We start from the raw sequence: 14,294 nt of genomic DNA on the forward strand, positions 1-14,294 counted from the left end.
TTGTGGTTGTGGTTGCTGGTGGTAGTTGTGGTGGAGTGAGTGGTTATTTTATTTATTGTTATTATTATTATTATTATTATTAATATTATTTGTCATCTCTGGCGGTGAGTGGGGTTTTGTGGTGGTAGTACAGTAGGTGCGGTTGTGGATGCTGTTAGTCGTCCCTCAGGTTTGCGTGGATGGTGGTAGTTATGGTAGTTAGTTATGGTGAGTGGTTGTTATGGTTGTTTCAATGTGTGTGTGTGTGTGTGTGTGTGTGTGTTGGGTGGGAGTGATGTTAGAAGCAATATTATATTGAGTATAGGTTAGGTTACGTCAAAAGCAGCCATTAAGTTTAGACTAAGTTAGGTTAAAATATCCTTTAAGGTTATGTTAAAAATTCCTTTAAGTTCGGTTACGTTAAAAATCTCCTTTAAGTTAGGTTGTTGGGTTAAAAATCTCCTTTAATTTTAGGGTAGGTTAAAATTCTCCTTTAAATTTAGGTTGGGGTAGGTGAAAAATCTTTAAGTTAGGTTGAAATTCTCCTCTAAAGTTAGGGTAGGTTTGGTTTAAAATCTCCTTTAAGATTAGGTAAAAAAAAATCCTTTAAGATTAGGTTAGATTAGGTAAAAAAATCCTTTAAGATTAGGTTAGATTAGGTAAAAAAATCCTTTAAGATTAGGTTAGATTAGGTTAAATTTAGGTTAAAGTTAAAAATCTCCTTTAATTTTAGGATAGGTTAAAAATCTTCTTTAAGTTAGGTGAGGTTAGGTTAAAATCTCCTTTAGGTTAGATTAGGTTATTGTTGATTAGATTTGTTTAAGTTATAAGCCACACACACTAGGCTAGGTTAGGTTTAGGTTAGATTAACTTAGGATAGTCACAGTTATTTTTGGTGTTTAGGTTAGTTTTTAGTTACTCTGAGTTAGGGCAGAATCAAAACAACCATGCATTTAACTGAAGAACAAAGCATTAGAGTTAGGTTAAGTTAGAGCAGGATACAGTAAGTGAAGTTAGGAAAAGTTACATCGTGTTAGGTTAGGATAAGTTAGGTTAAAATAAGGTATAGGATTAGGTGTGGTAATTCATGTAAAGTTAGGATTGTCAAGGTGGGGGGGGTGAGGTTAGGATAGGTTAAGTTAGGTCGATAAGTTAGCAGGCTGATATGGTTTTGGATAGCTAAGATTAGATTAGGTTACGTGTAAGTTAGATTAGGGAGAAGTTAGAGGCTTTGATAGATAGAGAAACAAGTAGATAGGGTGGTAGGCAGGTAGGTAGGCATTTATATAGGTTGGTGGGTAGGTAGGTAGTCTTGTAGGTTGAAATGTAGGTAGGTAGGCAGAGACAGACAGACACAGAGACAAATTTGGAAGACGAAGTGAGGTTAGGTTAACATCAAAACCAATTTCAATTTTAACTTACCAACATCAGGGAGAGAGAGAGAGAGAGAGAGAGAAAGAGAGAGAGAGAGGGGGGGGAGAGGAGGACCGAGACATCTGAAAGACAAAGTTAGGCTAGGTAAAAATCAAGACAAACTTCAATTATAACTCACCAACATCAGGCAGGGGTTCCAGATTTTGCTTTCCCGGTGGGGGTGGTTCCGTCGTAACTGTAACTGACACATTAACAAAAGGGAAAACAGTAATCTGGAAAAAAAATCTGAAATATATAGATTTGAAGATGATGAGGTGGATGGATGGTGAGTTGCGATGGGAGGATGGATGAGGAATGAGGTATGTGGTGAAGGTGTTTGTGTGTTGTGTTGTGTGTGTGTGTGTGTGTGTGTGTGTGTGTGTGTGTGTGTGTGTGTGTGTGTGTGTGTGTGTGTGTGTGAAAATAGGAAGGAAGGAGTAACTTGGAAAACTTGAAAGTATTGTATAGATGAGGAATGTGTTATGTCGTGTGTGTGTGTGTGTGTGTGTGTGTGTGTGTGTGTTGGTAGGGAGGAAAGAGTAATTTTGGAAAAGAAAGCTAAAAAAAAATATACAGACTGAAAAAAAAGAAAGATGGAGACATGGATTAGAGGGAAGGAAATTGTGTGTGTGTGTGTGTGTGTGTGTGTGTGTGTGTGTGAAAAGCAGAACAGACGTGGAGGAGTACACCACTGACAGATAGATAGACCAGAGTAAAAGTCTATTACAGAAGTATAGAAAGAGAAGTACAGGATAGATCAGGAATATTATCATGTATTTGTGTATAATGAAAAGAAACTCAGAATAATACAGTAGCTTTGAAGAATACAATAAGGTGAGAAATACAACAGAGATGGATAGATTAATAGCAATAGATAAATAGATCAGGAGTGAAATATACAGTAGCAATAGATTCTTTTTAATATGAATAAATATGGAAATTAGGTGGATTTAAGTAATGTATAATTCTTGTCAGTTTATGGATGATTTTGGAATTATTATTATTATTGTGATGCGTTGTTAAAAAAATTGTGTGTGTGTGTGTGTGTGTGTGTGTGTGTGTGTGTGTGTGTGTGTGTGTGTGTGTGTGTGTGTGTGTAGGAAATAAAATCGAGAAAGTAAAAAAAAGAAAAATAGAGAATAACAGGAAGAGGGACAGGAAGCTTAAGGCACGCTCTCTCTCTCTCTCTCTCTCTCTCTCTCTCTCTCTCTCTCTCTCACCGTGTCTCTCTCTTTCTCCTTTCTAATTCCCTTACCTAGGTGATGGAATTTTCTATTTTATTCTCACTAACACCGAAAGAAATATTGAAAGAGAATAAAACTACATTTACTTTTAAGGGGAAACTATTTTGGCCCGACTTGGAGCTTCTGAGGATCTGTGTGTGTGTGTGTGTGTGTGTGAGAGAGAGAGAGAGAGAGAGAGAGAGAGAGAGAGAGAGAGAAATATGTAGATGGGTTGCTAGATAAAGAGGTCAAAAGCACCTTCTCAGTTTTAACATCAATAATAATAATAATAATACATCTACTACTACTACAACTTCTACTGCTACTACAACTAATAATAATAATGATAATAATAATAATAATAATAATAATAATAATAATAAACGTATCAGTGAGATCAAGAATAAATGAAAAAATCCCGTTATTTAAGTAAAGGAATTAGACAATGAGCATATACAAAGAGAGAAGTCCTTTAGAACGTGAACCCGGTGGACTGCAGGCTGAAATCATCCCTAAAAGTCCACCATCCACCTTTCGGGGGATAGGGAAGGAGTTGAGGGACGTTCGTATAACCGGGCAGTGGATCCGACCGGGTATATCAGTGCCACCACGTGAAGGCGTCCCTCTAAAACACTATATTGATGCAGAATATCCCGTGGGACTCAGAGGGTTCAGTTTTGCGTCATACATGCATACAGTCATCTAAAAAATTATACACCACAGAAGCATACAGTATTACACACAATTTTCTAAAGACACACCTGAAATGGCCGTTTTCTGTGTGGCCTTTGAGCTCTCCTAACGCCTGCTCTATAGCGATTTATTTTGCTCATTACACCTCAGTATCCCCTTGTTTGTTAATGTTACGAACTGTGTTGATAGTGGAAGGATAGCTGTAGGGGTAGTAGTAGTTGATAGCAGCAGTAGTAGTAGTAATTAGTAGTAGAAGTAGTAATAGTAGTAGTAATTAGTATTAGTAATAGTAATAGTAGTAGTGGTGGTAGTAGTAGTAGTAGTTGTAGTAGCAGTAGTATAGTAGTAGTAGTACCGTAGTGGGTATTAGTAACAGTGGGTTGTAGTAGTAGTTGTTGTTGTTGTTATTATTGTTCTTGTGGGCCCAGGTTCATCTGAAACGTGAACCCAGTGGACTGCAGACTGAAGTTACCCTCATCCTGCAGTCCACCATCATCCTTTCGGGGGATAGGGAGGGAAGTGAGGGACGTTTGTATAACCGGGCAGGGGCGCCGCTGTGTTATATCAGTGCCACCACGTGAAGGCGTCCCTCTCCAGCAGAAGTCGATAGTAAAGTGATAGCAGTACCATAGGGGAGACTGAGGTGGGGAATAAATCGCTTAGGAACAGGTGTTAGGTGCCTCCCATACCCCTTCAGTCCGAGAACTTATTTTTTTATTTCTTGCTCAGACCATTTTTATATAAGGTTTCGTGTAACAGCTTATTGAAATCGTCTGGAGGTAGCAGGAATAATGTGGAAAAAAAAAAAATAAGTCGCTGGGTGGAAGGGGTTAAGGATTTTCGCGTTTACCAAATGTTAGACCAATGAACTAAAATTCTAACCCCTTTCTAATGTACAAAAATCCTAACCATAATCCTAGCAACGTAGATGAAGAGGGTGACGCGTTACAGAGTCGATAGATAAATATTAGTAAGTTACATAGTACATAGCATCAGTAGCTTAGAAGGTATTAGGCTAGAAAGTATTGGGGCTTGAAGATTTGAAGTCCTGCAGTTGGTATTGGTAGTGGTGGTGGTACTGGGCAGCCTCTTCCTCATATGCCCAGTTCCAGTCCATACGTAGTGGTGTGGATGGTGTTGGCAGTGGTGTTGGTACTGGGCAGTCTCTTGTATGCCCAGTCCACCTTCCATTCTCTTCGTAGTGGTGTGGATGGTGTTGGTAGTGGTGGTCGTATTGGGCAGCCTCTTCCTCTATGCCCAGTTCATCTTCCAGTCCATACATAGTGGTGTAGATGGTGCTGGTAGTGGTATTGGTATTGGGCAGGCTCCTCCTCTATGCCCAATCCCTCCTTCCAGTACACAGGGCGGTGGGAGTAGCTCAGTCATCTAGGAATAGTGACCTAGAAATGGAAATCATCACAGAATTTGCCTTGTAAGATGTCACCCTGCTTTCTTACTCTCTTACTTTTACTTGAGGGTGGTGTAGGGAAATATCTGTTTTGGAAAATTAAATCCAAAAATTAATATGTTGAAGCGAACTAGCCTCAAAATTCACCATCATTTTTATTAGAAAAATTAATATGTCGAAGCGAACTAGCCTCAAAATTCACCATCATTTTTATCAGAATTGCTACTAGTATTATTGAAACTGATGTTAAGGAGCGTTGTGGTGTGGATGTGGATGACAGGAAGCGTTAGGAGAAACACACTGAGGTGGTTTGGCCATGTGGAGAGGATGGAGGGTGAGAGACTGACGAGGACAGTGTATGTGAGTGACGTGGAGGGGGGGGGGGAGGGAAGGGGAGGCCATGGATGAGATGGAGAGATGGAGTGGAGAGGTGTATGAGAGAGAGGGGTGTGAGCTGGGAGCAGGGCAGTGAAATGGCGGGGGACAGGGCGACATGGAGGCAATTTGTTTGTGGCTACCCCATACGGGATTAAGGCGTCTAACAATAGATAGATACATTATTGAAACTGCCATAGAGCTGAAGGTACTGGGTAGGATTTTTAAAAAGAGTAATTCGTTTGGTTTGGCATCCATAAAAAAAAAAAAAATCACAGGTACGGAATATTGGTTCAGAAATTCGATGCCATGAGAGCTTATGATATTCTCGGCGGGTAAGGAGGCTCCCTAACACCTCTTCCTTAGCGATTTATTTTCCAAACTACTCATCCATATCCCCTGGTTTGCTTCTTAGGTCACAACATCTACAGGGAATTTTATATATAGCATTTTTCTTATTGGGGGAAGCCTTTATTTATTTTCTTATAAATTTTTAATATTTCTACCCCCTAAAGTTACAGTGTTGATGTTTGTATGGATTAATATTTCCCTGTGACTTATAACTGTATCAGATTTGGGTACAGTTGTGTGTGTGTGTGTGTGTGTGTGAGAGAGAGAGAGAGAGAGAGAGAGAGAGAGAGAGAGAGAGAGAGAGATAGATGTACAAATCGATAGAAATGTGCGTGACTTCCAGAACGCGTGTGTAGATTTGAATATTGCGTGTACGTGTGTGTATGTGTGGGTGAGTGAGTGTGTGTGTGTGTGTGTGTGTGTGTGTGTGTGTGTGTGTGTGTGTGTGTGGAGAGAGAGAGAAGTTCGAGATACGCTAGATAGATGTACAAATCGATAGAAATGTGCGTGACTTCCAGAACGTGTGTAGATATGACCATTGCATGTAGGTACTTGTGTGTGTGTGTGTGTGTGTGTGTGTGTGTGTGTGTGTGTGTGTGTGTGTACGTGAGGTCGCCATGGCTCTTCTGACGTCACAGTACACACACAAATCACCCTCACAACCTACCTACTTCGGACTTTTGGGGCAGATATTGATGTTGCTGCTGTAAATGAGTCTGTCTATCTATCTGTCTATCTATCTATCTCTTGGCTAACAGTTATTAAAGTTTATATAATGTTTCATGTTGTCTATCTGTCTCTCTGTCTGTCTCAATCTATCTATCCGTAATCAATCTAATTATGTCTATCTATCTGTCTGTCTATTGGCGAATTAAAGTTTGTATAATGTGTTTCTCGTTGTCTGTCTGTCTATCTACCTGTCTGTCTCAGTCTATCTATCTGTATCTATCAGTCTGTCTATCTGTGTACTGTATGTGTAGCCTATGTATGTATGTACGCTGTGTGTAAATACATAGATAGATAGGTAGTTGATGGATAGATAGATAGGTGAGTCAGACGGACAGACAAACAGGTAATTACTGACACGGGTGCTAGATAGATAGGTAGATAGACAGACATCAGTACCGTAGGGCGATAGATACAATGACTAAATTACACAGACAGGAAATAGACATAGTTGGTAGCTACAAATTGATAGATACTGATAGATAGATAGATTGATAGATAGAAATATTGCTCTTGTGAGTTTCTGATTCGTGCTAAATCAGTTAGTGTTTAATTTTCAGTGTGTGTGTGTGTGTGTGTGTGTGTGTGTGTGATTGAAGTGATGGAATGCTTTGTATTTCAGAGAGAGAGAGTGAGAGAGAGAGAGAGAGTGTGTGTGTGTGTGTGTGTGTGTGTGTGTGTGTGTGTGTGTGTGTGTGTGTGTGTGTGTATGTTGCCTAGAGAGATGGAATGTTTTGTATTCATCACCACAGCTACCACCACCACTACCACAGCAAACTACCACAACTACCAGCACACTACCATAACTACCACCCCTACCACAAAATAACACCTACAACTCTACTGCTTACCACAATTACCACCACTACACTACTGCAGCTACTGCCAGAACCATACTACCACTACAATCACCACCACAACCACCATTTCCACAACCACCATCACTACCACACATCCACTGCCACTAGCAGGACAACCATAATCACCACCACTACCACAGTCACCACCATTACCAGCAGCCATCACTACCACCACTAACACTATTACACCTACCACAACCACCACCATTACTACCACCACAACCACCACTATAGCTACAACTGCAACCATCATTACTACCACCACCACAACCACACAACCACAACGAATACCACAACCACCACACTCGTATTGTCAGTTCCCATTATAAAGCACTCAGGCTCTTGTGATTCTTTGTATGTGTGTGTGTGTGTGTGTGTGTGTGTGTGTGTGTGTGTGTGTGTGTGCGCGCGCGCTCCTGTTTTCTAATGTGAAGGTATGTATTGTATATTCATGTGCGTGCATTGTGGTATGTGCGTACATGTGTGTGTATAATGTTGATGGGGTTGTCGTGGTAGGTCTCAGTGTTTATAGTTATCACCACCACTACCACCACACGCTACCACAACTACCACCACACCCAACCACAACTACCACCACACCCCACCACAAGTACCACCTCCTCTTACCACAACTACCGGTACCACCACACGCTGTCACAACTACCACCACACCCTACCACAATTACGACCACACCGTACCACAACTACCACCACACCCTACCACAACTACCACCACATCCTACCACAGCTACCACAACTACCACCACACGCTACCACAACTACCACCACACGCTACCACAACTACCACCACACGCTACCACAACTACCACCACACCCCACCACAGCTACCACCACACCCTGCCACAACTACCACCACACCTTACCACAACCACCACCACACCTTACCACAACTACCACCACACGCTACCACAAGTGCCACCACACGCTACTACAACCACCACCACACGCTACCACAACTCCCACCACACGCTACCACAACTCCCACCACACGCTACCACAACTCCCACCACACCCTACCACAACTACCACCACACGCTACTACAACTACCACCACACGCTACCACAACTCCCACCACACCCTACCACAACTACCACCACACGCTACCACAACCACCACCACACCTTACCACAACTACCACCACACCTTACCACAACTCCCACCACACGCTACCACAACTACCACCACATGCTACCACAACCACCACCACAACTACCACCACACGCTACCACAACCACCACCACACCTTACCACAACTACCACCACAGCTACCACCATTCATCTCCACTACCAATATTTCAATCACTAGACGGGTTATTATAATTATCTCATTGTTAATTCGAATGTTGTTGTTTGTTTTCTTTTTTAAATGGAGATGTTAATGGGAGACAGATGGCAACGTATCATAGGTTGGGGGGGCAGAAAATGAAAAAATTTGGGGGGGGGGGCAGAGAATGAAAAAATTGGGAGGGGCAGAGAATGGATTTTTTTTTTTTGGGGGGGGCTGAGAATGAAAAATTTGGGGGGGCGGAGAATGAAAAAATTGGGAGGGGCAGAGAATGAAAAAATTGGGAGGGGACAGAGAATGAAAAAATTGGGAGGGGACAGAGAATGAAAAAATTGGGAGGGGACAGAGAATGAGAAATTTGGGGGGGACAGAGAATGAGAAATTTGGGGGGGACAGAGAATGAAAAAATTGGGGGGGGCAGAGAATGAAAATCTGGAGGGGGCAAAGCATGAAAAATTTGTGGGGGGAAGAGAAAGAAATATTTGTGGGGAACAGAGAGTGATATATTTGAAGGTGGGGGGACTGAAAAATTTGAGAGGGGGGCTGAGAATGATAAATTTTGGGGAACCATATATATTTTTTTTCAATGTGAGAAAGAAGGAACCAAAGGCAACGAGCCCGCAAAACTGTTCCTTCCAAGAGGAAAACAAAATACAAGAGAGAGCCAAATTCAAGATCCGATCATTTCGAGATGCCTGGACACACTGCGTTTGAAAGACTGGAGATCATAGGAAGCAGGAAATACAGACAGAGGGAGACAGTTCCAGAGTTGACCTGTTGCATATACTCGTTTTACTTTAACTTGGTCCAGATTTTCGTCCTTTTGCAGCATATTTCACGTTGCTCAGTGGCGGAAAAGGACATTACTACGACTCTACTTTCCTTTCTACAGCACTTCTTCGTGACTAGCATCATATTCAAGTGTCAATTTTAGGCCAAGTTAGAGTAAAAAGAGTAAATGTGTTAATAACACATATTCTTACAACTCAGCATTCAAGTTGGAGAGATGGCAATTTTAGGCCAAGTTAGAGTAAAAAGAGTGTACGTGTTAATCTTTTGTTACAACTCAGCATTCATGATGGAGGGATGGCAATTTTAGGCCAGGTTAGAGTGAATAGGGTATAGTCTTAAGGGAGGCGCAATATATGTACCACCTTGACATAGACTTACCTTACACTGAAGACACGAAGGTAGTTCAGTTGAAAATATCTTGTAGGTATCTTCTGAGACGATGAGATGTGGAGAATGTTCCTTGACTGCGATGTAGGGAGACGGCTGAGAATGGGGGGAGAGATGGAGAGATGATTAGAGAGAGAGAGTGAGTGAGAATTAGAGAAGGAGAGAGTTAGATTTATGGACAGATCGGAGAGCAAGAGATGGTCAAAGATAGGAGAGAGAGAGAAAGAGAGAGAGAGAGAGAGAGAGAGAGAGAGAGAGTTATAGATCAACATAAATGAGAAATAGGAGAAACAGACACGTATATTAAAGAGTAAAATCAACCCCGTCTCCTCCGGTACCTCATCATTTTCTTCATGCCATCTCCAGACGATTTTACTCAGCTCAGGAGAGGCTTTTGGAACTGGAGGGGTTAGATACAGCCTTCATGAACCTTTCCACTGCCACAGGTCTTTCCCAGGCTGAAGGAAACCGTCTGATAGTAGCAAAAATTAACTAAAGGAAAAGGAAACTGAATGAAGGGATGGGGGTGAACATTTTAACTTTCTCCGGGTCAGTCTTTCATTTTCCCTTCTCTCCACGTAGTCAAGTAATCTCAGGGTACTTCTCCTAACACTTTCTAGCACATCCATATTAACACCACAACACTCCTTCACTTCCCCATTTGTCTGTCTCCACTCCATCCCTCCACCTCACACATACACTTCTTGTCAGTCTCTGATTCTCACTTCTAACACTTTCTAGCACACCCATAATAACACCACAACACTCCTTCACTTCCCCATTTGTCTGTCTGTCTCCACTCCATCCCTCCACGTCACACACATGCTCTCCCAGTCAGTCTCTCATTCTCAATTCGCTCTACGTGGCCAGACTATCTCGTACATCTAACATTTTCCATCACATCCACATTAACACCACAACGTTCTTCCACTTCCTCATTTGTCTGTCTCTCCATTCCATCTCCTCCTCACACACATACACTCCTTGTCAGTCTCTCATTTTCTCTTCTCTCCACGTGGCCAGACCATCTCATTGTATTTCTCTTTCCATCACATCCACATTAACACCACAACGTTCTTCCACTTCCTCATTTGTCTGTCTGTCTCCACGTAACTCCACATACTCCAGAGATGTAGTAGTAGCAATACTTATTTGAAACTTTAGCTAATCTGAATGTGAACCCAGTGGACTGCAGGCTGAAGTTGCTCGCCTCCTGCACCCCACCATCCTTCTTTCAGGGGATAGGGAGGGAGCTGGGGGACGTTTGTATAAATTGGCAGCCCCACCTCGCAGTAATATCAATTCTATAATCCTTCCACTTTAACTTGGCCCAGAGTTTTGTCCTCTTGCAGCTAATTTCTCGTAGCCCAGTGGCAGAAAAAAGACAGTACTGTGGCTCGACATCCTTTCTATTGCACTTCTTCATGACTAGTACCATATTCTAGTTTTTAGCTAATGATACAACTCAGCGCTCAAGATGGAGAGACGGCAATTGTAGGCCATGTTAATGTGAAGAGGGTATACCACATAAAGGCGCCCCTCTTCAGCATCTGTACTCCTTTCACGTTAACCAGGCGTAAAATTGCAGTCTTTATGCTTAGACACTGAGAGTAGATTAACACTAAAATAGGGTGCCAGTCACGAAGAAGTGCTGTGGGAAAGATGCAGGGCTGTAGCATTATCGTATTACAGAAGAACAAAATCTCTGCCAAGTTAAAGTGAACGGAATGTGGAATTGTATAAGGAAATGAATGAATGTTGAATAGGAGTTGGAAATATGGGAGTGTGAAGAGTAGAGACTGAGCAGGAGAGCAGATCCGGCCAGTTTAGGGACTGGAGAGGAACTGGGGATGATGGAGTGTCGTAAGGAAGGGGTTTGTGGGGAGGGGGTGGGTGTTGTTTGGTGTTGTCTGGGGAACGATATGATGGTCGCTACAACAGGGGGTTACTCTCACTCTCGGGCCCACTTTCTTACTTGCTCACTTTTTTCTTTCATTGTTTCTTTGCTTATCTGTCTGTCTGTCTGTCTCTTTTAGCCTCTTTCGTCACCTGTCAACGCTAACCTTCCTGTTAACCTTTCTCTCTCTCTCTCTCCCTCCCTCTCTCTCTCTCTCTCTCTCTCTCTCTCTCTCTCTCAGCAGCGTTGCCAACCCGGTATTGACCTTCTGCACTCCAGGCTAAATTCATTTTGTTGTGGTAACGCTGTTTCTTACTTTACCAACTCACTCTCGCTCACTCTCTCACTCTTGCTCACTCACTCACTCTTGCTCACTCACTTACTCTTGCACACACACTCACTCTTGCACACTCACTCACTCTTGCTCACCCTCTCACTCTTGCTCACTCACTCACTCTTGCTCACTCACTCACTCTTGCTCACTCACTCACTCTTGCTTATTCACTCACTCTTGCTTATTCACTCACTCTTGCTCACTCACTCACTCATGCTCACTCACTCACTCTTGCTTATTCACTCACTCTTGCTTATTCACTCACTCTTGCTTATTCACTCACTCTTGCTCACTCACTCTTGCTCACTCACTCACTCTTGCTTATTCACTCACTCTTGCTTATTCACTCACTCTTGCTCACTCACTCACTCATGCTCACTCACTCACTCTAGCTCACTCACTCACTTACTCACTCACTCACTCTTGCTCACTCACTCACTTACTCACTCACTCACTCTTGCTCACTCACTCACTTACTCACTCACTCACTCTTGCTTATTCACTCACTCTTGCTCACTCACTCACTCTTGCTCACTCACTCACTCTTGCTCACTCACTCACTTACTCACTCACTCACTCTTGCTCACTCACTCACTCTTGCTTATTCACTCACTCTTGCTTATTCACTCACTCTTGCTCACTCACTCTTGCTCACTCACTCACTCTTGCTTATTCACTCACTCTTGCTTATTCACTCACTCTTGCTTATTCACTCACTCTTGCTTATTCGCTCACTCTTGCTTATTCACTCTTGCTCACTCACTCACTCTTGCTTATTCACTCACTCTTGCTTATTCACTCACTCTTGCTCACTCACTCACTCATGCTTATTCACTCACTCTTGCTTATTCACTCACTCTTGCTTATTCACTCACTCTTGCTCACTCACTCACTCTTGCTCACTCACTCACTCTTACTCACTCACTCTTACTCACTCACTCACTCTTACTCACTCACTCACTCTTACTCACTCACTCTTACCCACTCACTCACTCTTACTCACTCACTCTTGCTTATTCACTCACTCTTGCTCACTCACTCACTCTTACTCACTCACTCACTCTTACTCACTCACTCTTGCTTATTCACTCACTCTTGCTTATTCACTCACTCTTGCTTATTCACTCACTCTTGCTCACTCACTCACTCTTGCTCACTCACTCACTCTTGCTCACTCACTCACTCTTACTCACTCACTCACTCTTACTCACTCACTCACTCTTGCTCACTCACTCACTCTTACTCACTCACTCACTCACTCTTACTCACTCACTCACTCTTGCTCACTCACTCACTCTTACTCATTCACTCACTCTTACTCACTCACTCACTCTTACTCACTCACTCACTCTTGCTCACTCACTCACTCTTACTCACTCACTCACTCTTGCTCACTCACTCACTCTTACTCACTCACTCACTCTTACTCACTCACTCACTCTTACTCACTCACTCACTCTTGCTCACTCACTCACTCTTACTCACTCACTCACTCTTACTCACTCACTCACTCTTGCTCACTCACTCACTCTTGCTCACTCACTCACTCACTTTTGCTCACTCACTTACTCTTGCACACTCACTCACTCTTGCTTATTCACTCACTCTTGCTCACTCACTCACTCACTCACTCACTCACTCTGTCGGTAGTTGTTTCTTTCATCTCTGTATCTGTTCGTTTGCGTATATCTTTATCTATCAATCTGTCTATGTGTCTGTCTGTCTGTATATGTCTATCTACCTATCTATCTGTCTGTCTACCGTATCTATCTGTCTGTCTATCTGTCTGTATGTCCATCTATTTTTGTGTCAGTCTATTGTCCGTATGGCTGTCTTTATATCTATCTATCTACCTGTCTGTCTGTCTGTCTACCGTATCTGTCTATCTCTCTGCCTACATACATCTTTATCAATCCTGTCTGTGTATCCAAACAATATAAGTAGGTATAAGTAATATCACAGCACTTATGGTACACTTTATTGACTTATATACACACGCTAGGTCACCACTACATACACACCCTATTAGCGATGGTGTTGGCAGTAGGCTTGTGTAGTTTTAGCATTGGCAAGCATAGAAATAGTATACACACTCCCATGGCAAGCATAGAAACAGTATACACACTCCCATGGCAAGCATAGAAATAGTATGCACACTCCCATGGCAAGCATATAAATAGTATGGACACTCCCATGGCAAGCATAGAAACAGTATACACACCCATGGCAAGCATAGAAACAGTATACACACTCCCATGGCAAGCATAGAAACAGTATACACACTCCCATGGCAAGCATAGAAACAGTATACACCCTCCCATGGCAAGCATAGAAACAGTATACACACTCCATGGCAAGCATAGAAACAGTATACACACTCCCATGGCAAGCATAGAAACAGTATACACACTCCCATGGCAAGCATAGAAACAGTATACACACTCCCATGGCAAGCATAGAAACAGTATACACACTCCCATGGCAAGCATAGAAACAGTATACACACTCCCAAGAGTATATCATTTCTCGGTTCAGTTTAAATATCAACT

Source organism: Coenobita brevimanus, chromosome 41, assembly GCF_032717465.1.
Source record: "Coenobita brevimanus isolate Jiangsu-jjx chromosome 41, ASM3271746v2, whole genome shotgun sequence".
NCBI lineage: Eukaryota > Metazoa > Arthropoda > Malacostraca > Decapoda > Coenobitidae > Coenobita > Coenobita brevimanus.